The 21175-nt window shown below is 49.9% G+C and overlaps 1 protein-coding gene across 3 annotated transcripts in view; it reads left to right on the top strand.

The window, feature by feature from the left end:
* The window catches only part of cv-c (RhoGTPase activating protein), a 451349-nt gene that overhangs the window by 126349 nt on the left and 303825 nt on the right, over positions 1-21175 (top strand). The window contains exon 1 of one of the 3 annotated variants that reach the window (XM_084601699.1): positions 18635-18748. The exons of 1 other annotated variant lie outside the window; for it this stretch is intronic. The gene's annotated coding sequence lies outside the window, so the exon portion shown is untranslated. Of the gene's footprint in view, positions 1-18634; positions 18837-21175 lie in introns of those variants that run through there. One more of the 3 variants, XM_084601698.1, reaches the window with a different exon arrangement.

The raw sequence follows: 21175 nt of genomic DNA, 5'->3' as shown, positions 1-21175 counted from the left end.
TATTTATTTTGTCATTGCGACGAAAGCTTACCCGGCCATGGCATATAGCGTTTTCGATTTGCGAACGAAATTTGGGTCGCGAGGCTCATTTGTGCGCAAGAAAATCGTCGCGTTAACCCGCTGCTGTGGCTCAGTGGCTTTGATGCTCGGCTGCTGACCCAAGGTCGTGGGTTCGATCCCGGCCACTGCGACCGTGCTTCGATGAAAGCGATAAAAAATAAAGAAAAGAACGCCTGCACGCTGTGCAATGTGAGCGCACGTTAAATAATTTTGTAATATATATATATATATATATATATATATATATATATATATATATATATATATATATATATATATATAGTTACTTCTATCACGGCGCCCCTCACCTTGAGTATATTGCTCAGGGACGATTAGACCGCGCAGTCACCGATCCACAAATCGTCGCGTGAAGTATGAGAACGAACTTCAGAATTGCACATATCTATTTCAACGGACCAGAGGTGGATCCACCTTGTGCATTAATATTAACGTAGGACTCCGTTTATTTCATTGATACATGCTACCTTTATATATATATTTCTTTTTATCTCTTTCGAGTATGTTACCTTTCGAAAGGTTAAAACCACTTCTGTTAGATTTAAATAAGAAAACTGACGAGAATGGCTCTTTCATGCAGTTGGTAGGTCGCAGCCGACATGGTCGAGAACTGATTCATTGATGCTATATGCGATTTAACGAGACCACATGATACTCTGGTTGCTAATTCGATATGGCAAGGTGGAATAAGAACCAACTTTCCAGTGGTGTTGGATGCCGACGCAGGCACGCTTATACTCCTGTAGGCTGCGCTGGCATGATTCATACGGCTTGGTTCAATCGGGAATTTATATGTATTTCAGGTGGTCACCTATGAACGTTAGTTGAATGACGTGGTTTACGTGTTATAACTTAGCTTAACGTTATCGCGTTATACCATTAAATGCAGGCTTATGTCCCCCCCCCCCCCCCCCCCCCCCCAGGCTGCGAGGCAGGCCGTACGTCAAAGAAAAAAAAAGGAGAAAGCCTTGTCATTAATTTCCACTACCTACGTTTTTTTTTCTTTTAATTTTCACTGGAATACCTCAGTACATCCGGGCGTTATTGCTTTTCCCTTGCGTCGAAATGCGGCCGAGCTTATTCTGAGTAGCCCAGCGTCATGGCCGCTGACCCACTGTGATGGTCGTGGTTATCAAACAACGACACACACGACTGGATGAACTGATGGGCTGTTTTAAAGTTATAGCCTATTGAAGCGAATCGCTGGGCCATACTTACTGAATGGAAAGATCTCGCCTCATATGTTGTATCTGAAACATTCATTTTCTTCCTTGGAGTTTCTTAGGGAAAAAAAAGCCTCCCTGTATAACGTCTTTCGCTCCAAGCCACCCTTCTTTATTAAAGCCGATACTGAGGAGTATTGGTCCGCAAGCTCAACGGCAACCGCGTAAAGCATTCGTGTTTGGCGTCGACATACAAGGGGAGCCAGCTGGATCAGGTTCAGCGACGTGCCGGTCCAGGGAATGTGGCGCCGCAGACACGATTCGGTGCCGGCCTGGTTGCTGCGAACAATGGTGTTGACCTCTACGCGGTGCGATAGCGCACGTCTCTCGCCATATCACTCAGTGCGCATTAGATGCGGGATCTTTGTTGCGAACACACTGATTGCTTCAAGCAGTCATCCATTGGGGCCAAGGACGCCGAGCTTATTGATAGTGACAGGCTGGTGCGTGTATAGTCTTCAAGTGGGCGTATCGGTTCTTGGCGTTCGCCTTTGGTTTGTGTTTAGCCGTAGTCGGTACGAGTAAAGGAAGGGGCACAGCTCCTGTTCATTACATCACTTCTGCCTTGAAGTGTAAAAGCTTTCGGTTCGATAGAATGTATACAGATATTAGAGTTAATAGGCTTGGATAGTTTAGGCCGTTTGTTGCCACTTGTCGTGTTTCTCCGTATTGCTCAGGACACCGATTTCCTCTCACTCAGTACGGCTTTTAGGCGGACTACAAAGGGACTACTGTGTTCGGATTCACGGCTGCACTTGCGAGAAACACGATTAAAGCCAGAGGGTCGAACCCACACTGCAGGCTGATTTGCTGGTATAGTGTCGGATGTCCTGCTCGACGTTCTGAGCTAGGAAAGTTTCATCCCCATAGCCGCCCCACGCTTTGACAAATGAGCGAGAGGGAGCAGTATGTTGACTGTTAAGTAGTGCGAAGAGATTCTGGCCATGCATTGTGGAGAAGTAGCTGGAATTGTTTATGACGCCATTGCTGATGGTTGGGCCCATATTTATCAGCGTCATCTGCCTGACAAGCATAAGACCGCGATGTGGGAGTTTCTTGATGGAGATTCCAGAAGCGTCGACAAGAACATTTTGACACATTGGGACAGCAAGCGCGGTCAGGTTTTTACTGCTTGCGAGGAAGGACGCGTGGTTCCATTTTACTGCTGGCGAATGGTAGACGACGGCATGCGTAGGGAATTCTTTTTTTTTTTTCTTGGTGTTGTGAGGCAAGCCAGGAACAGGATTGAAGGGGTTTATTTTGCATCAGGATATTGGGTGTATGCGCCATGGCCAACATTGGGTTTCTTTTTCCCCTGGAGCGCACAGAGCTTAAAACCATCGCGTCATACATTAAAGCGTCGCATCGGCTGCATGGGATTCTTGAGCTCCCAAGAAAGCAGCTGCTCACGACTCACGTGAGTGGGCTCGTAGCTGTACAAGGTGACAAGCCGAAAAACTATCTTAAAGAATGGTTAACAGAAATCCGGAGTGCGCAGGCTATCATAACAGGTGTGTTCAATTGTCAATTGTCTGTAGTGCCTCTCATATACAGGTAGTAAAATGTCTCTAATTTCCGCACAAACGAGTCCACCAGCCCCAGTTTCTTTTCTCCGCACCGGATATGAGTCACACCAGTGTTACCAGAAACAGCTCCTCGAGAAATTGTTTTATAGAATCATCTCTGGCACGGTATTTTGCGCTCTGAATGATAGGACACGAGTTGTACTGGTCGGCTGGTAAGGTCCGAAAAATTTAATGCTTACAATTGCTGTCAGTCCACGTGGCCCATGCTCGAAACCCCGCATAGTTCCGGTATCGTTGCCTCCGCGCGTCTGTCTTTGTCCTCGTGCGCGTTTGGTCTTCCGACCCATTGTAATGCCTCCCGTCGGCGTTGCTTGGTGAACGCCCCTTCTCTGCCAGGTCAGGCCCTGCCCAAAGTGGGTGATGCGGAGGAGGGAGGGAAGACGTGGGCCGGCTAAGTGGCATTCATTAGTGCGGCAGGAAGCGTGGCGGACGACTCGCCCGATGCTGGCTTTCGCCCCTGCCTTTGCCCATCACCGGTGCCCCTCCATCCTCCCCCAGCATGACATCCATCCCCCGCACACTGGGGGATGCTATCGGTTGCCCCGGTTTTTCTATCTTCCGTTTCTCCTCGCTGCGCCGATTGCTGCTCGGCCCTGCTCCCCGCGTCACGCCAGAGCTGGCCATGTGTTTCTCCGAGAGAAGCAAGACACGCGTGACGAAGCTTGATAAACCCCCCTCGAAGCTAAGCGACCACAAACGATCGAAAGGTTCCTCGTTGAGCGAGAAAGGCGCGATGGACGCGCCTGCGATTGCGTCGAAGGAAATTGAGCCGATCATTCGCGCACGATTCGAGCTGGACAGTGCGCAGCGAAAGCAACTTGCAATCAGGCGAAACTCGGCGCTGGACTTTTGAGTCACGATCTGATCCGTGTAGACCCCTCGACGCGGTTTTGAGCTGATAATTACTTTTGGCGGGCATTATCGCTGTCCACCCGGCCAGAATTCTGTTCTGGTACGCGACAAGTCTGTGCGAAACTAGGAAGAGGAAAAAAAAAAGCAAAAAAAAAAACATGAGCCCTGTGTGCTAAGAATAACAGAATCAGGCTCATTGGTTGCTTACGGTTGGAATTCAAAAGCATAAATCGGGACAATCATGTAGAGCAACTGAAGAAACTGCAGCAACACGTCTGTTTCTTTAATAATAGCTTGAAAATGTGCTCTTCAAAGGGCATACGATAGTTTCGCCTTCCTTTCCATCACTATCTCTTTCTTTCCGCCGCCACAGTTAAAGGCCCACTGTCCACCCTCCGGTCGAAAATATTTTCTTCCCCGGTGACTGTGAGACTTCGCCCCTAGAACGCAAGGCCGCAAAATGTTTTTGAAAAGAGTAACTAATAACGCAGTTACAGCCACCGCAATCACCCGATTCTGTCATGCCTCTCTCCTTCCGCTCCCTCGCAAAGGTTTTTCACTCTCCTGCCCGAGGTCGTCTAGCCTCCACAATACAAATTCCCCTTCCTCCTCCGAGTTTGGCGGGAGGTGGGGCGTGGCTCTCCGCGAGCGCGAAAAAAAAAAAAAAAAGAAAAAAAAACGGTCGAGGGAGCGCGCGCCGCTGGATTCCGTCTGGCCGTGGCGAGGGAAAAGCGCGCTGCGAGCGGTAGACACCCATCCTTCTCCCGTCAGTCAGCGAGACGGACCAATGGACATCGTTCGCGGTACGTACGTCATTATTGTGGCCCGTCGGGCCAGCGCAGGAAACGAGGAAGCTGGCTTCCCACAGGAGAGCATGAGAGAGCTTTGAATTGTATTTTCGATGCTTTGCGGCGCGCGTGTCACTGTAGCATTTTGCACAGACTATCTCCGGTATCTGATCGAAACACTGGGCTCCTTTGCTTAAAAGGGCCTTCCCTGGACAGTGGCCCTTTAAGGAGCAGATACTGGGGTTGGCAAAAATCTTTTTACTTCCGTTTCTGTATTCTTTAAATAAACCTATACCACTTTGGCCGCATACACCCCGCCGGGGTGGCGCAGTGGTTACGGCGCTTTCCCAAAGACGCGGGATCGAATTCCGGCCTCGGCAGCCGCTTTTCGGTGGAGGCGAAAAGTAAGGCGCCCGCGTGCTGTGCGATGTCAGTGCACGTTGAGGAACCCCAGGTGGTCGAAATTTCTGGACTCCTCCTCTACAGCGTCTCTCATAGCCTGAGTCGCTTTGGGACGTTAAACACCACAAATAAACAAATAATCTTTGGCCGCATACTGAGCTCCTCCGGTCGACTTCGACGCCTGTGTCGGAGTATATAGGTGAATTATTTATGCTTTTGTGGGGCCCATTCCTATTCCCTAGGCTCACACTAACGGAAACAGACGCGTGAGTGGCGTTGACTCTTTGACCGTAACTGTGTTTCACTTTTTCCCATTCGCTCTCTGCGCGTGTTATCATTTGTTTTGACCCAGCTGTTTGTCCACGGCGTGCTCGGGAGCATCTGCCCCGCCCCTCCCCTTTCGCTTGAGCAGCTGGCTCATTTCCCCAGTCATTTAGTGACGGAGTCGTCATTACAGCCGTCTCGAACGTACGTTCTGACCGCTTCGCTCCACGTGGACTGGACGTCCTTTTTCCCACACCGTCTCGTGCCTTTCCCCGGCGCCAGAGAAGCCATTTCCAAGCGCCGCGCGATACTTGGCTCGGGCACAACAATGAGACATTCGTCTTGCTTGTCCTTTCTGCACCTTGTTACGGCGAGAGTTATAGGACTGCCTGACGCGCCGCCGCGGACGCCTCCGTGCTTGGTTTTCTTTTATATTCCACTCCTCTGATTCTTATCGTTGTCGGCATTTTCCTTGGCGTGGCGACATTCTGGGTTCTGCGTGCATTCTTCAGAGGGACCGCTTTGTGTCGTTCGGCAAAAAAAAAAAAGAAAAAAAGAAATACGGGAAGAGAAAAACGGGCATGTCTTGAATGTGAAACTGCAACTTACCGGCAGGAATCTGGCGCACATTCAGCTGTCCCTTTATCGTTTTAATGACCTTATCCCACAACGCCTTGATTTCAATTTCAACAGGAAAAAAGCAGGAAGACAAAACTGCGCCGCAGCCCTGCATGAATTACTGTTCGGCGTATCTGAAGTGCTTTAATGCCGGCGACGCGTATATATTAAAGTGACTGTGTAAGTGATGTACCGGTTTTGCAGTTTGAATTAAGAAGCCAGTTTTCGAGCGAACTGACATTGTTGTCGGGTAGCGCTTGATTGCTCTACACCTTGTCGAAAACTCGTGTTCCAATATTCGCCCGTTATCAGTGCGGATGGAAGTTGAATGATTATACCTAACGACCGAGGGCAGGGGCTGGTCAGCCTTTGTGAGTGAAGCGCTGTACAAGCTATGAACGTGTCGGAGAGGTTCCTTGTCCAAGGTAGTGGTCTATTTATAAATGAATCCGCGTAACTGGATTTTACGTGAAGTGCGTACAGCTCGCTCCGTTAAAAGGGCCGTCGCCGTAATGCAAAATTGAGAAAAAAGTGAGTAACACACTACACAATTACGTGATTTTGTGTCAGAATAGTTTTGGATTGATTTATGGGGTTTAATATGTCCCAAATCAACTCAGCCTAATGAGAGACGCGGCAGTGAAGGGCTTCGGATATTTCGACCCTCTGCGGCTCTTTTACGTGCGCTGGCATAGCACAGCACACGGGCGCCTTGCTTTTCGCCCCCATTGGAAAGCTGCCGCCGGGATTCGATTCCGCATCCTTGCATGCACTGCAATCGGGTGCCGTAGCCACAGAACCATCACTGTGGCCCAGTGGTTGCGGCTCAAAATAGCGACTCAGACGTTCTTTGTGCAGCGTTGAGGATGGTGTCGACCGTATGTTTTCGATTCCCATTACACATCCATCTGCTAGTCAAGTTAGAGGATAGTTTGGATTGGGATCCGAACCGACGTTCATTGTAAGCGTGTCACCTAGAAGTGAGACAGATACTGCCCCCCCCCCCCCCCCTAAAAAAAAAAATCAACTAAAGACGTTTACAATAACTTTGCTAAACTCTGCGCCAGTCTGTCAGGGCCAAAGAGTCGCGGAATGGAAAGGTGATGCTAATGGCGCTATAGCTTAAGCGTCCTTTGAACTTTTTTTTTTTTTCTCTCGTCCTTGAGACACAAGCATTATGACACGTTCATGGGGAAGGAATTTTGCAGCTCCCCACAACGAGAGTTCGTCGATGCCAATGAAAACGAAACCTTTCTTTAGTTTTTTTCTTGTTTTTGTTTTTGCTTTGTGTTTACCCTTTTTTCTGGCATCTATATTTGCTGGGACGTTCAGTATATGTCGCCCATCATTCTCGACACCGCGGAAGGACTTCTCCGTAGGCAGATCTCTCCATCGTCGCATCTTGCCCGTGTTCATTGTTGAGCGACTGGTCACGGCTGTTTACGTGCATCGTAAATCACATGGCCTGCCACCTTTGTGCGTGCCCGCGCTCTTTTCTCTCCTTCTTTCGGCTGTCAATTGGACGCTCGCTTCTTGGCCTTTTTGTGCCGCTACGAAGACATACTGGGTCCTTGTCGCGCAGAGCTTTGGAGGCCGCGGCTCTTCGTCCCGTCTAAAGCATCCCTGACGTGCCGCTTTGGCACGGGACCAGATGTTTGACTCCTGTTCCTGGTCCAGAAGGCGTATACGCTTCGCATTCTGCGCGCACGTTGGGGGCGTGTGCTTTTCCCCCCTGTCCGGGTCTATAAGACGGTTACAAATTCACCTTTGCGTGACTTACAGCATCTCGCCCATCGATTGGCACCTGCAGGTCGTAGATGTCCCTCGCTGTGACGGATATATGATCATTAGCAGTCTTTAAGAACCCATAAAGCGTCACCGACATGCTGTCTGCTTTTTCCTACCTTTTCCGCGGAGTTCCGGCTCGACCACATATCCTATGCCAAGCAGTCGCGGAGCCGGAAGTTATGTTCGATGATGGCTGGATGTGTAGACAACAGGGCTGCTTAGTTGTGAATGCATGACATGAATCTTACGCTGCGTTAGTTGTCAAGGGCTGCTGCAGTGCATCGCAGGATTGGTTTGGAACACTTCATGGGGATGATGTGGGGATTTCGGGAGAGCGGCCTCGTATAAGCCATGCATCTGTTATAGCGGATGAAAATAAAAAAAAGTAGTTGAAAGCTGGTTTGGCAGAGAAATTCTGCAGGGACATAATTGTTGCTGAGCCCTTTCCTCGTTTTTAAATCATTTGAGGGTGCAGGATATAGCCGACCGCTTTCAATCGTTTGAGGGGTCATTTATCGTGAGTGCGAACCCAAATTTCTATTTTTTTTTTCTTTCGTGGTCTCCGCAGCGCTTATATTGCAGCAGCGACGGCCGTGGAACTTATAGCCTCTAGCGTACGACGCTGATGTTACTCAGCGCGAGATGGCGTTACAGCGAAAAAGAAAATACGTACGTGGCTGTCAGTGTACCATGTGACCTCACGAGCGCAGTTGAAGCATTAAATTTATTTGCGCTGTGCTATCAGCAGGGTAATTTAGAAACCGGCGACGTTTATCGCCGCTGTCTGCCTGCATTCACACTGGTCGCAACCGGCTCTGTATACTTTGCTCCCACCACATTTTTGCACTTTCCGACGTATAGCTGTCAGGCTTAGCGTGTTTTTGAACGAAAAACGAGTGTTTGCTAGCATGCCATAGTGCACACTGCCCGGCCCTTCTAGACACGCAAAGTCAAACACAAGTCGCCCTGAAGTCCAGCAGCGATATCATCGATCAAAGGCTGAATCTTTAGGTTTGCGAACAAAACTCTGTTATTTCCTGTATAACAGCCATCCAGAACAGCCATATTCAACGAGCGCTAAGTACCTAATAGAGCGCCGTTCGCCAGTTTCAAGTTTTAAAATGGAGAGGGCAGACGGCCTTATGCATTTGCTCGGCTGTGGTGGTGATAAATTCGAAGGGGGCGAGGGCAGCTCGTCCAAAGAGAATGGCACGCAACATTCTCCGCAAAGTTGCGTCAAATACACCTTTTTTGGACGATTTCACCTCTGAGAACCCGAGCACTAGGCCAGAGGAAAGCTCGCATACTTAGTGGGCAACCCGTGGGATTTACGGGGACATTGGAGATTCAGCGAAATCGGCGCCTTCGGCACTCGAGCAGGGTACTTATACCTCTTGGCCACCGCAGCAGTATACTACGCATCCGAGACACGCGTGTGTAACGACGCGCTGTTCAGTTGAGGGTTCAAGCGACGAAGTCGGCAGTGCGGACTGGAAGCGACGCGGCGTGAGGAGCCCCGGTGTACCAACGCCTCCCAGCCGAGTCTCAAGAATAGAATGAGGGCGGGGGAACAACGGCTTCGCGCCCGAAAACGTTTGCAGAAGCCGCGGCGAGCTCCCGTGTGCGCGGCAGCACCGTTTAGTCTGGCCTGCCAGCGGGCGCTGGCAGGCAGGCGGGTGGTGTCTTTATTCAGGGCGCATGTGGGCCCCTGGCGGGGGTATCATCTCCAAGCTCTAGAGATCCGCTGCGGAAGAGCCCGTGTTGTTCTCGCTTTTCTGCAAACAAACCATCGCGATTGCCTTCTATCCTCGCGGATGCGCTTTTATTGGCAGCACCTTGGTGGGTGCCAAAATCCTCAAGGTGGGCAATATATGGACCTCCTGTTCGTAGTTTCCCGCAGCACAGCGGAGCGTTGAATAACGTTTTAAAAGCGCAGAGTACTATCATCTCCAACTGAAACGCGCACACAAGGAAAAATCGGTTGGTGAAGATAAGATACAGGCGTGTGACCTATTGACACCTTCCACGCAGCGGTCTTAGCAAATGCAAACCAAGCGAGCATAATAATAATAATAATAATAATAATTGGTGTTCACAGGAAGGGAAATGCGCTGTATCTGTCACACTTGTTTTGTGGACACCTCAACCGCGCCGTAAGGGAAGGGAGGAAGGTGGGAGTGAAAGTGGAAAGAGAGAAATAGGAGCCGTAGTGGAGGGCTACGGAGTAATTTCGACCACCTGGGGATCTTTAACGTGCGCTGACATCGCACAGCACGCGGACGCCACTTCGTTTCGCCTCCATCGAAACGCAGCCGCCGCGGTCGGGTTCGAGCCCGGGAACTCCGGTACAGTAGTCGGGCGTCTTACCACTGCACCACCCCGGCGGGGCAACCAAGCGAGCATACAAATGGAATTGTCTCCCTGAAATAAAAAAAAAATACTTAGTCCTAGTGTTTGAGTTTTATTGTACGCTGCCAGTATTACGTTGAATGTAGCGCTTAGGTTTATTGGTTTAATAACACGACACCGTTGATTCCACGTGTAATGAAAGCATCGCGCGGAACAGCGGACTGGCACGTACTGGCGAGGAAGGCTAATTCCTGAGGTTGGGCGCAGAGTCGCCGCATGTATTCCGGTTCCATATTGTGCACTCTTATTTCGAACTGGTGCTAATTACGTGACATAAATAGCAGTCACTCACTGATGTATTCATACGCACCTTTTTCATCGTGGCTTTGATTTGTTGCGGTCGAGAGCACATCGTCCCGCAGCGGCATTTTCCTGACACCTACATTACAGAAATACGAGCTTCAGGGAAAGGCTTGTAGCTGGTTTATACTGGTAGTAAGATATCGACTTATTACTAGTTAGTAATTTATCCGCAATTTGTTATGTTCACCGGCATAGCCCATTCACTCAGTGGAAACGGAACACTCAAGCCTTCTACGACTGCTCCGGGGAGGCTATGTTTTCGTTGGCTGTAGCAGCTGGCATCCGAGCACACGAAGCGCTGTAATGTTAAAAATATGCTTTTATCTTGTTCTAGCTGGCAAATCAGTTGAAGGGCGTCCAACTGCAAACACGGATAAGGTTACTCTACAAGTGGGGATGTGACTTGGCCGTCCCGCTGCAACTTCTTTTCAGTAGACTGCCCAGACGACGTGCCCAGGCGCGGCATGCGCACTTGTGAGCAAGACAAGGCTTGCACCGTGATGACCGCGCCTTTATGCTTCCTGCCCACTAGTTCTAAATCCCGCGTGTGCATTGCAGCGACTGTGCAGCGCTTATGTGCACAACCGCGAAAACAGAGAGAGAGAGAGAGATCAAAAAGTTCCCGTGAGAACTCCTCAGTCCAGGAGACATCTAGCCCTCTTCCTCTCCGGCCTATCCCGTTCAGTCAGCTGGAGCCTTTCATCGGCTGGTGTGACTTGGCGGGCGCTTTTTCAGTTCCATTATGAACAACCAGTGTTGCACAGTTTGAAGCTTGCCTCAAATACAGTGTTGCATTTAGAGATACGTAGATTGAAAACGTACGCATGCGCTTGCTTCGAAGTGCTGACCGGTAGAGTATCTGGTTAAGCTGTTATTTGGCTCCCAAATGGATTAGCACTGCTTTCCGGACCCAATCGTCTACTTTCTATATCTTGTGTACATTGCGTTTAGCGCGATAGACGTCGTTGGCACTCGTTCTTCTTGTCCCGGTTGCGTTTATCAATTAAGGCTCGAAGAAGCGTCGATTCCTACAAATCGCATTGTGAGAGTAAAAAAGAACGCCGGCCGAGCTTTTCCGTGCGGAACTATAGCTAAACGAAGCGTCTTGTATGACTACACCGATGGACTGCCGAGCCCCTCGGGTCCATTCGGGCTGCACTGGTGCCCCGCTGGCGTAGCGCCATGGGGCCACTAGATCTGTGGGCCGTCGGCCCGTGTTTTGATACAGTCCCGTGCCTAGTGCTCGCCCCCGCGAGGCTCAGCACCACGGTGTTTGGTCAGGGTTCATCCACCCCGTGCTCGGGGCCACGGTGGTAGGCGAGAGCTCCCTTGTTGTTCTCTGCAGAGCGAAGACCTCTCGCGCACGCTCTCGCAACACGAGCCTGTGCCGCTGCCGCCGCTGCGCGGGCTACGTCTAAAAATAAGATGGCGGCCAGTTAGGGGGTCCTGCTTCCTTGTGAGGTATAAATGAAGAGGGCGAGGGTAGCGCACGTGTGTGTGCTGGCCTGCTGTCCTGAGAAGGAAAAGACGTTTGCTGGAGATGGGACCAGTAGGGAGGAGGGAACAATGTTTATCAAAGGAGACCCTGCCGGCTTCTTACAGGAGGGGAGGGGCTTGACTCCTTTTACGGACTTGACTCCTTTTACTTGAATAGGACTTGACTCCTTTTACGGGTCCGAATCCAACTGGTGCCCAATCGCCCCTCGAAGTAGCGGTTGCTCGACCTTTTGTGTGTTTGTGCGCGGTTTTGGGCAGAAAATAATAGGGGGTCGAAGGGGCTACAAGCAGGAGCGAGGGTTGTTGCGGCTTCGCTGCCGGAGACCTCGCACAGAGGCTTTTCCCGGGCCGCCTCCATCTCTCAACAGAGCTCTCTAAATACCCTTGGAAATGTTTGTTCTTGCGCGATAGACGAGTTGGGTGCGCCTGGCTGGTCTAATGGAAGGTGCTGAGGGGAATATTTATTGATGTTCTCCTCACACCGTGAATTTTTGTTTTCTTATCTTCGCAACGGAGGTGTGTTGCGAATGACAGCTGGTATCGAGTGGTGCTCGCTTTTTGCACCAGATACGCGTTTCTCGCGCGAGGGTAAACACGGAAGTTTTTCTCTGGCGGCGTCTGATGTTCGTGACTGTGTGTGTGTTCTTTCCAAGCGTTTTCGGCGTGCCTCGCTCGGTCAGGTCGAAATTAACGACGAACATAAGAACGGCTGGAACCTAACAGATGGCACGCGAAGACGAGCACTTCGCTGGGTGCACTTCCATAGATGGTAGCGACGCCTATGGTCTTAATTCAGCTGCGCGCCCGAAGCGGTTGCTTTCGTTTTCAGTGTTATTTGACTGCTTGCCTGCTATAGACCTTTGCATCGGGCGAGGGAGTTGTCGAAGCTCCTCAGCTTTGGACACTCGGAAAGCGGCTGCGCTGCAGCTTCCATAGTACTTGCACGCTAGCGCACCTTATTCGCCTAGTGAGCCGTCATTTTTTTTTTTTACTATCATGATAAATAGACACATGACTATGGCACTGGTGCATGGCAGCTATGATATGATCCGTCACTGTATTTAAGGTTCGCAATATCAAGCCGTTTGTGTTGTCGAGGCTTGAGCTATCCGATTCTAATCTCACTGATACAGAAAAAAAAATATATATATTGTATGCTCATGGACTGCGGAAATGTTTGCGGAAAGTGTTTGCACGAAATGCTAGTTAGAAATGTTGGCATTAACTGACACTTAAAAAAAAGCTGTCTCCACCGGAAATCGAGCCACTATAACTATTCCTCCGATCCCCAGCCGAGCGCGCTAACCACTACTCCACGCCGGGCTCAAGAGAAAAAGATCGTAATTATTCTCCTTAACTAGCGTGAGAATGATAGTAACGGTGACACTGACGATGTTAGTTGGTGATAATGATAGTAGCAGCGATAATGACGCTGCAGTTAGTGATAATGGTGGTAGCGATGTGAATTTCGGTGGATTTGATAATGATGATAGTAGTGATAGCGATGATCATGACCGTAGAAATGATAATGACGATGCATTTTATTTATTTATTTATTACACCCTTAAGGTACATAGCACATTATCGAAAGAGTCTCTATCTCCCCCACCTCGGCTCATCTGATTGGTGGACGCACCAGAACCGGATGCCACTACCATTTCCGGTTCCGGCGCTTCCACCAATCAGGTGGCTCGAAGTCGGGGAGATAGCGACACTTTCGATAGTGACGCAAACTGGGAATACGGGCCCTGTATTCTTTTATTTGTCAAAGTGAAATCGGCTTCGGAGATAGACATGGTGCTTTTTGCTGGAAATGTGGGCCTCATGGTTGACAACACGGCCATTTAACGTGTTCACGCGTCGTCACACAAACCGCCGACACAAACGCGAGCGCGGCTTCTGCACGAGCCACGGAGGCTTCAGAGACAGAGACAGATCCGCAGTCACAGAGACAGGAGACAGAGGTATTCCTCATAATGCCTGTAGGGGTGTCTACTGCACTGGTTATCCAGAGTAGACTAGGTTTTATTTGCGTTAGTATTTGAAAATCAGGATGCAGCTCGCCGATTTACCGTTGGTTTATACTTTTACTATACCTTGCTATCCTTTGTAATAGATTAAGCGGGCGGTTCTGTCGGCGATTTTGCAAGCGTGAAGGAAGCAGCAATCACGCACGCCTGTTACAGCGTTTGCTTCTCCTCGCTTTCTGAAGTGTTAAAAATGGGCTTTTTTTTTTTCTTTTTCTATCAGTTCAGTTCAGGCGTTCAGTCGTGTCCGACTCTTCGTGACCCTATGGACCATGTCACGCCACGCTTTCCGGTCTCTCACTATCTTCTTAACATCACATAGCTTCATCTGCAATGCCTCGAGGATGCCATCTAACCATCGCGTTCGCTGCCTACCCCTTCTCCGGCGACCCTCAACCTTTCCCAACATCATATCTTTCTCCAGCGACTCCTCTCTTCTCATCAGATGACCAAAGTAGCTGAGCTTTAACTTTAGAATTTGACCCTCCAATGAGCAGTCAGGGTTTATGGTCGACAATATCGACTGATTTGATCTTCTGGCAGTCCAAGGAACTCTTAAAAGTCTTCGCCAGCACCACAATTCAAACGCGTCAATTCTTCGGCGGTCAGTCTTTTTCACAGTCCAACTCTCGCATCCATACATCACAACTGGAAAGACCATAGCACGGGTTATACGGATCTTGGTTGGCAGACTAATGTCTCTGCTCTTTACTAGGCGGTCAAGGCTAACCATTGCTCTCTTTCCCAGAAGCAGGCGTCTCCTAATTTCATGGCTGCAGTCTCCTTCCGAGGTAATCTTGGCGCCCAAGAACAGAAAATCTGTCACAGCTTCCACTTCTTGTCCATTGATGCTCCAGGACTGCTGCTGTTATAGGCTCTCCCAGGATAATTTTTCTTTTCTTTTGCGAGAGCGCGCGCGCATACAGGCATGATGTGAACCATCCAGTTACGTGCACTGACTCTTGGCGCAGGAAGCTGATTCTTACATTTGGTTCTTCCGGTTAGCCGTATTTTCGGGGTCAACGGTTTCGAGCCATTATCTTTCTGTCGCTGACTCCATTGAAGCCAGTTCGTGTCAGCGGCGCGCGGCACTTTGAACATCTTGCCCGCTGCTCGTAGGGCTGCCGAAATTTACGACCGGGGTGACGTCAGGTCGGTCGCTCCTTCTCCTCATGGAATGGCAGCACATAGCCGCAGATTCGAAGCTATCACGGGAGCAACGCTCGGGCGACGGCCGTTCCGGCGGCCCCCTCGTCGTGTCCTGACGCTGGGCGCGCGCATCAACGGAAGATCGTGATGGTCCAGCGATATAGCCATTGCGACACACGCGCGCATAGCCGAGTCCGATTGTCGTCCCGCCATGCCCTGCCCTCTGTGGTTCGCTTTCTTCCTATCTCTCTGTCCCCGAAGCGACTTTCCTCGAGAAAGATTTATGTCGCTTTCACCGGCGACGAGCGATTCTTCGGCTGCCATTGCTGTTGTGTGCTTGTCTCTTGCCGTATTGTTTTTGCGGCTTCTCTTGTCCTCGTGTTTGGCTCTGATTGTCTCGATCCGGTCCTCTCCTCCACGGCTCCACTCCGGGAAGGGGCAGGCGCTTCAGCAGCAGCGAGTGTCGTGGAACGGAGAGGATCGGAGAAGACGCATTCCAGATTGCGCGGTCGTACTGTGCGCGCTTTCAGTGTCGTTGCACGCAGAGATGATGCCAGTCTCTCCCCCATCTTCTCTCTTCGCTGCCACTGGAATGCTCGGGGCCTGCGTGTCTGGTTGCGCGAGATGACTCAGCAGTGAACGGAGTTGCCTCCCGCAGTCGGTGCTTCTCGAGTTTCCGGCGCGCGATGTTTTGACCGGAGCTGGAGTCTCCGGGCTTCCGGCAAGCACGGGCCTCCTGCAGAGGCACCGAAGAACAGGGGAGAGGGGTATTTGCTGCTACGTGCCCGGTTCACGGTGGGCGAATATGAGCGTCTTGTTCAAAGTGCGTGGCGAAACAACACAGAGCTCAGGAAATAAAAGCGGATGCGCGCCATTCTCGCAATCCTCAGTGGATGTTTTCCGTCTCCTGTGTCGTGAATCTTTCTGGCGTGTGTATGTCATCCGCGCATGAACTTAATTGATTTCGGGGACATTTTTCTCTATAATAGTGATGCATTCTCTGTATAACCATCAGCGCCAATAAATGTGGACGCCGTGAAGCTTCACGTGTTGTTCGTATTTCCTTTCTTCTTTAGAAAGCTAATCTGCTCTTCCGACATTTTTTTTTTTCGTAACGAAAACTTTCTTTTTCGTGCTTGCTACTACTACTACTACTACTACTACTACTACTACTACTACTACTACTACTACTACTACTACTACTACTACTACTACTGCGACTACTACTGCTACTGCTACAACAACGTATGACCTCCAGGCGTATGGTGCCGTACTGCTGGTCACTCTTATGGCACTCCTCGAGGAGCCAGAAAAGCATGGCCTTACATTCTTCATTTCGCGCATTACTTACTTTCAGCGTGCCGCTAGCTTCCTCCTCCGTCGCAGCTTGTCTTTAAGATTAAAGCAGCGCAGACGGGGCTACAGCCAAGAGACGAAGACAAATGCAGCTGTTCTGACGGCACCAGTCATGAGCGGTACGTGCTGGCAAGCGCGGTATAGGAACGTTTTGACAGCCTCTTCTTTGGATCTTGAAATTTTCAAGCTTCCTTACGACCGTTCGACGAATTTCAAGGGGTGCTGAGAACAACTTCTGATTTTCATTCTTACAAAAAAAATAATATAAATAAATAAAAAAAGCAAACAAACAACAATCCTCTGGGTATCTGCATGCGCCCCGTAACATTATAAGGTTTGTCCGTCTTAAGGACCGATTAATTTCTGATACAAATATGTGGGTACATTTCCTCGCTGCAGTGTGCATATGCACCGAAAAGGACTCCGTGATCATCGATTCCAGCTGAATGGCGGGGTACGCTCTGATAACTTTCGACATACCGTACGTACTTCCTTTGCGAAATAAGCCAGTAATGGCGACGCCTGTGTTCCATTCTAGTGCGCATGCGCTAGGAATTCCACTCCTTCAAAGAGCCGTCCGTCTGGCACTGATTGGTCGGCGGATTGTGTGACGTCACGCACGTCATGTGGCTGGAGGTCTAAACTTAAGCAGGTATTTATTTTGAGATGAGGAACGAACCTACCGGGACGCACAGAACCCCGAGTTAGACACGCGTCTCCTCGGCCATGCAGGCATGCGTTCATAAAGACTGTTCAAAAGCGGGGCTTTATAATTGCGCCGCTTCTGCCAACTTGAGGAGCATTAGTCGCGTGATATGTCAGTTCGCACCAGGTAAGCCGAGATGAGCCAATTCAATTCGAGCAAATCTGTGTAAAGTCAAGGTAAATAAATAATACAGAATCACGGCTAACCGTACTGGTCTAAGATGATTAGTGTTTAGCCACAAACTAAACCACGTCCTTCTTTACGCGAAGCGTGTACAGCTCGTTCGGAAATATTCGGCCGGAAAAATCGTGATTGGGCGACAGGATTATGACGTCACAAACACATGTCCTCATGCGGGAATTTAAAAGACCCCACATTAAAATAAATTGTATATAGGGAATCGGGGAAGGGTCCAAATAGAGCCAAAATTTGCGAGGAGGTTTCTGTAATTGAGGCCTTTCAGAAATTACAAGTGGTTCAATGAAAAATTTGTCGCCATTCAGGTTCGACCCAGGTCCTCGGCATGCCAAACGGGCATGCAACGCATATACCGCGAAGGGTTGGTACCAAGCGTATTAGAGGGCCACCTAGGGAACTCGTGGTGCGTATGACTTTCAAATCCGGGTTGGTGTGTACTGATGCTACAGTAATAATAATTTTAAAATTGAAATGGTTTAAAAAGGAAAGATTAAAAAATTCGCGTAATGAAAAGATGGTGTTAAAGGCGCTTCGCGTCTACCCTTAGGCTGTGCTGTGCGATGTCAGTGCACGTTAAAGAACCCCAGGTGGTCTAAATTTCCGGAGCCCTCCACTACGGCGTCTCCTATAGCTTGAATCGCTTTGGGACGTTAAGCTCCACAAACCAACCCCCCCCCCCCCTCCTTTCTCCACACACACACACACACACACACACACACACACACACACACACACACACACACACACACACACACACACACACACACACACACACACACACACACACACACACACACACACACACACACACACACACACACACACACACACACACACACACACACACACACACACACACACACACACACACACACACACACACACACACACACACACACACACACACACACACACACACACACACACACACACACACACACACACACACACACACACACACACACACACACACACACACACACACACACACACACACACACACACACACACACACACACACACACACACACTTTTTTTTCTTAAGCTTGTGCGCGGTGTCGTCGCAGTTTAAAAGCCTGAATCTAAAACGAAACAGTGCACTTCCGTTCTGCAGCTAGGAGCGTCAGTAGACGCTCACAGAAATGCGCCAGTGAAGTCCGGGACCTCCACTGACGGGCCGTGAATGGGGCCGAATATTTTTTTCGCGAAGAAGAGTAAATAGAAAGGACACCGAAAGAAGAATTAAAACATAAAATATCCCTGCAGTGCGTAGAGTTGTACGTCCGCTCCAGTGGCCACCGCGTACCGCACGGCTTCAGAAGCGACCTCTGTCGCCAGTGCACCGCGCCCGCCAGATGCACTGCTTGCGACGACATAACGCTTCTGGCATTCAAGTGAGTCAAGGCGCTTTGTCGGCGACGAGGCGACTACATCGCCCAGTTGTCAACTGTGTATGCGGGCGCGCAGGTGCTCTGTGACCCGAGTGACACCTGCGTGGCGGTGGGCATGTATCCGGTCTCTCTTTACAAGGCAATTTCTTCGTGTCTCTCACGTATTAGTCTTCCTTTTTTTGTGTGTGCGGACCTCGGCAGGTATTTAATCGCCTCTTACTTCGCATGCCTTGGGCGTGTATTCGTTGCGCGCTTATCTCAGGCAGCTGGCGCTTTTATGTTACGAGCGTGTCGAGATACGTCCTATGCTTCTTCGTAAACAAGGCGTCCGGTACCGGACGCCTTGCACGCCGCCCGTATTGTCTTCATGGTTTCTCTCACGCCCTACATAATGTCTCGCACAGATTACACCAGACGCTATAATGCTTGTTGGTTTAATTCGCTGATTCCGGGTAGGCATTTGATTTTATGCTCACTTCTAGGCTTTGTTCGTATTCTGTTCCTCATTGTTACCTCCTTATGCCCCTATTAAATCACTTAACGTTCTTTAGCGCACCTAATCCGACCTTTTCTAGCTTCAGTAATAGAGTGTTAGATTTAGACAGACTTTGTATTATCGTTCTTTTTTCTTTTTCCTTCCTCGTTCTGTCTTTGTGCACTGAAAAATTCTCCGCAATTTACCGCGAGATATTCTGGTTCGTTTCAGCACCGCGTTACGGCGGTGTATTGCCACAGCGCGCAGGTTTCTGTCGTGACTCACGTGCGGCAGCATCCGTTCGTCACCTTTGCTACCTGATCACAACCGTCCGCGATAAAGAGAGAGAAGGAGAAAATGAAAAGAAGTAAAGAAAGCAATGCACCGGAAGCTGACACGCACTAAAATAATTTTTCTGTTCAATCGTAGTCGTCAACGGAATAAACGCTCGGTGCGTTATTGATGTTCGGCACAGCTAAATTTGACGAAAGGGAGAGAAAAGTTGGGGGGGGGGGGGGGGGGGGGGGAAGTGACAAAGTAGATGGCGTTTCCCGGAAAGGTAGTCAGCACGGGTCGCTCGAAAAAAAAAAAAAAATCTAGGAAGAAAAGTACACTGTGCTGGCTTTTACCGGCCGTATTGTTCTCGCAGTTGATTGCCTTGCGCTGTACATATGTACTGGTACTGTCTGCACCTCCCCCCCTCCCCCCCCCCCCCCTTCCACGCACACACATACACACGCGCGTGTTCGTCGTGTTTGTCCTCGAATCTGAAAGCTTACCACACTGAGGCGTATTTAAATGCTCCGCATCTGTCTTCGAAGTATTTAAAGGAAAATACGCATAGCTTCTCTTAATTTTCTTCATTCATCCAATGTAACCGTCGGCTTGCCTTAGGTCGGCGCTTGTAAAAAAAAAAAAAAAAAAACACAAAAAGAAAACAAATGAGGGATGGACACGCGACCAGAATGTCGTGGCATATATACTCGAGCGTAGCTCAGGCCACTATAGTGTACAATGTGCTGTCCCTGCCGTGCTCATATTGTTTTCATAGTGTTTTCGTTTGGCCCCCCGCGCTGCATTTTCTTCGCTTGTCAGTCATCTGTTCATCCCAGTTCTCGGCACTGCTCGCTTTCTTTTCCTTCCCTTGTCGGATGGAGCGACGCGGCTAATATGTTGCAGCTTTCCCTCCGCTATAGCCTTTGTGTTTCCATCGCCTTCTTATAGGGGAGGCAGCTGCGGTCGCTTATTGCGAGTCCTCGCCGCAACGAGTAGCAGCTGGACCCATGCGTTGCAGCCTCGGCCGACGTCTTCCGTTTTGCCTAGTATCCGGCAGCTGTGTCGCATGGCCGTCCGCTGAGAGCGCGAAGATTTGCGTTCACGCTTTCCTGTGCCCTACAACAGCGGACGCGACAAACGGTTTTTGTTTGCGTTGCGGAGGCGGTATTGAGGTTGTGTCCAGGTCGTCGGTTGTCTCGTTCGTGCGGTCAAACCAATGCTCTTGACAAGCATAGGTGGCTTTGGTATGGGTCGCTGCGGGCGTTCTGCAGGTTTTACGGCTCGGCACTTGAAGTTGGCACTACATGGCACTATATAGGCAGGACATGTAGTGCTTCCAAGGGAAGGAAAGCGTAGCAGAGGGCGGCAGAAAGTTAGGTGGGCGGATGAGGTTAAGAAATTCGCAGGGGTCATGTGGATGCAGCTGGCACAGAACCGGGTTAGAAATATAGGAGAGGCCTTCGCCCTGTAGTGGGTATAGTCAGGCTGATGATGATGATGATGATGATGATGATGATGATGATGATTACTTCAAGTTGTGAGTTATCACTGCTAGCTTCGAGCTGGTTGCACGAGCAACTTATCATTCGCACTCACGCACGCATACGCGTAGAGAGAGAGAGAGAGAGAGAGAGAGAGAGAGAGAGAGAGAGAGAGAGAGAGAGAGAGAGAGAGAGAGAGAGAGAGAGAGATTCAGTGGATGTCATAGGTCCGGGAGATAGTTTTGTACGGAGTACTCTGAGCGGAATAGTCCAGCTGTGCCGGTTGTAGGGGATCTGTTGCGCAAGGA

This window comes from Amblyomma maculatum, chromosome 4 (assembly GCF_055883805.1).
Source record: "Amblyomma maculatum isolate TAMU_Amacu chromosome 4, ASM5588380v1, whole genome shotgun sequence".
Classification (NCBI taxonomy): Eukaryota; Metazoa; Arthropoda; class Arachnida; order Ixodida; family Ixodidae; genus Amblyomma; species Amblyomma maculatum.
Note: the sequence above shows the minus strand (reverse complement) of the source record. Positions and strands in the feature narration are given on the sequence as shown.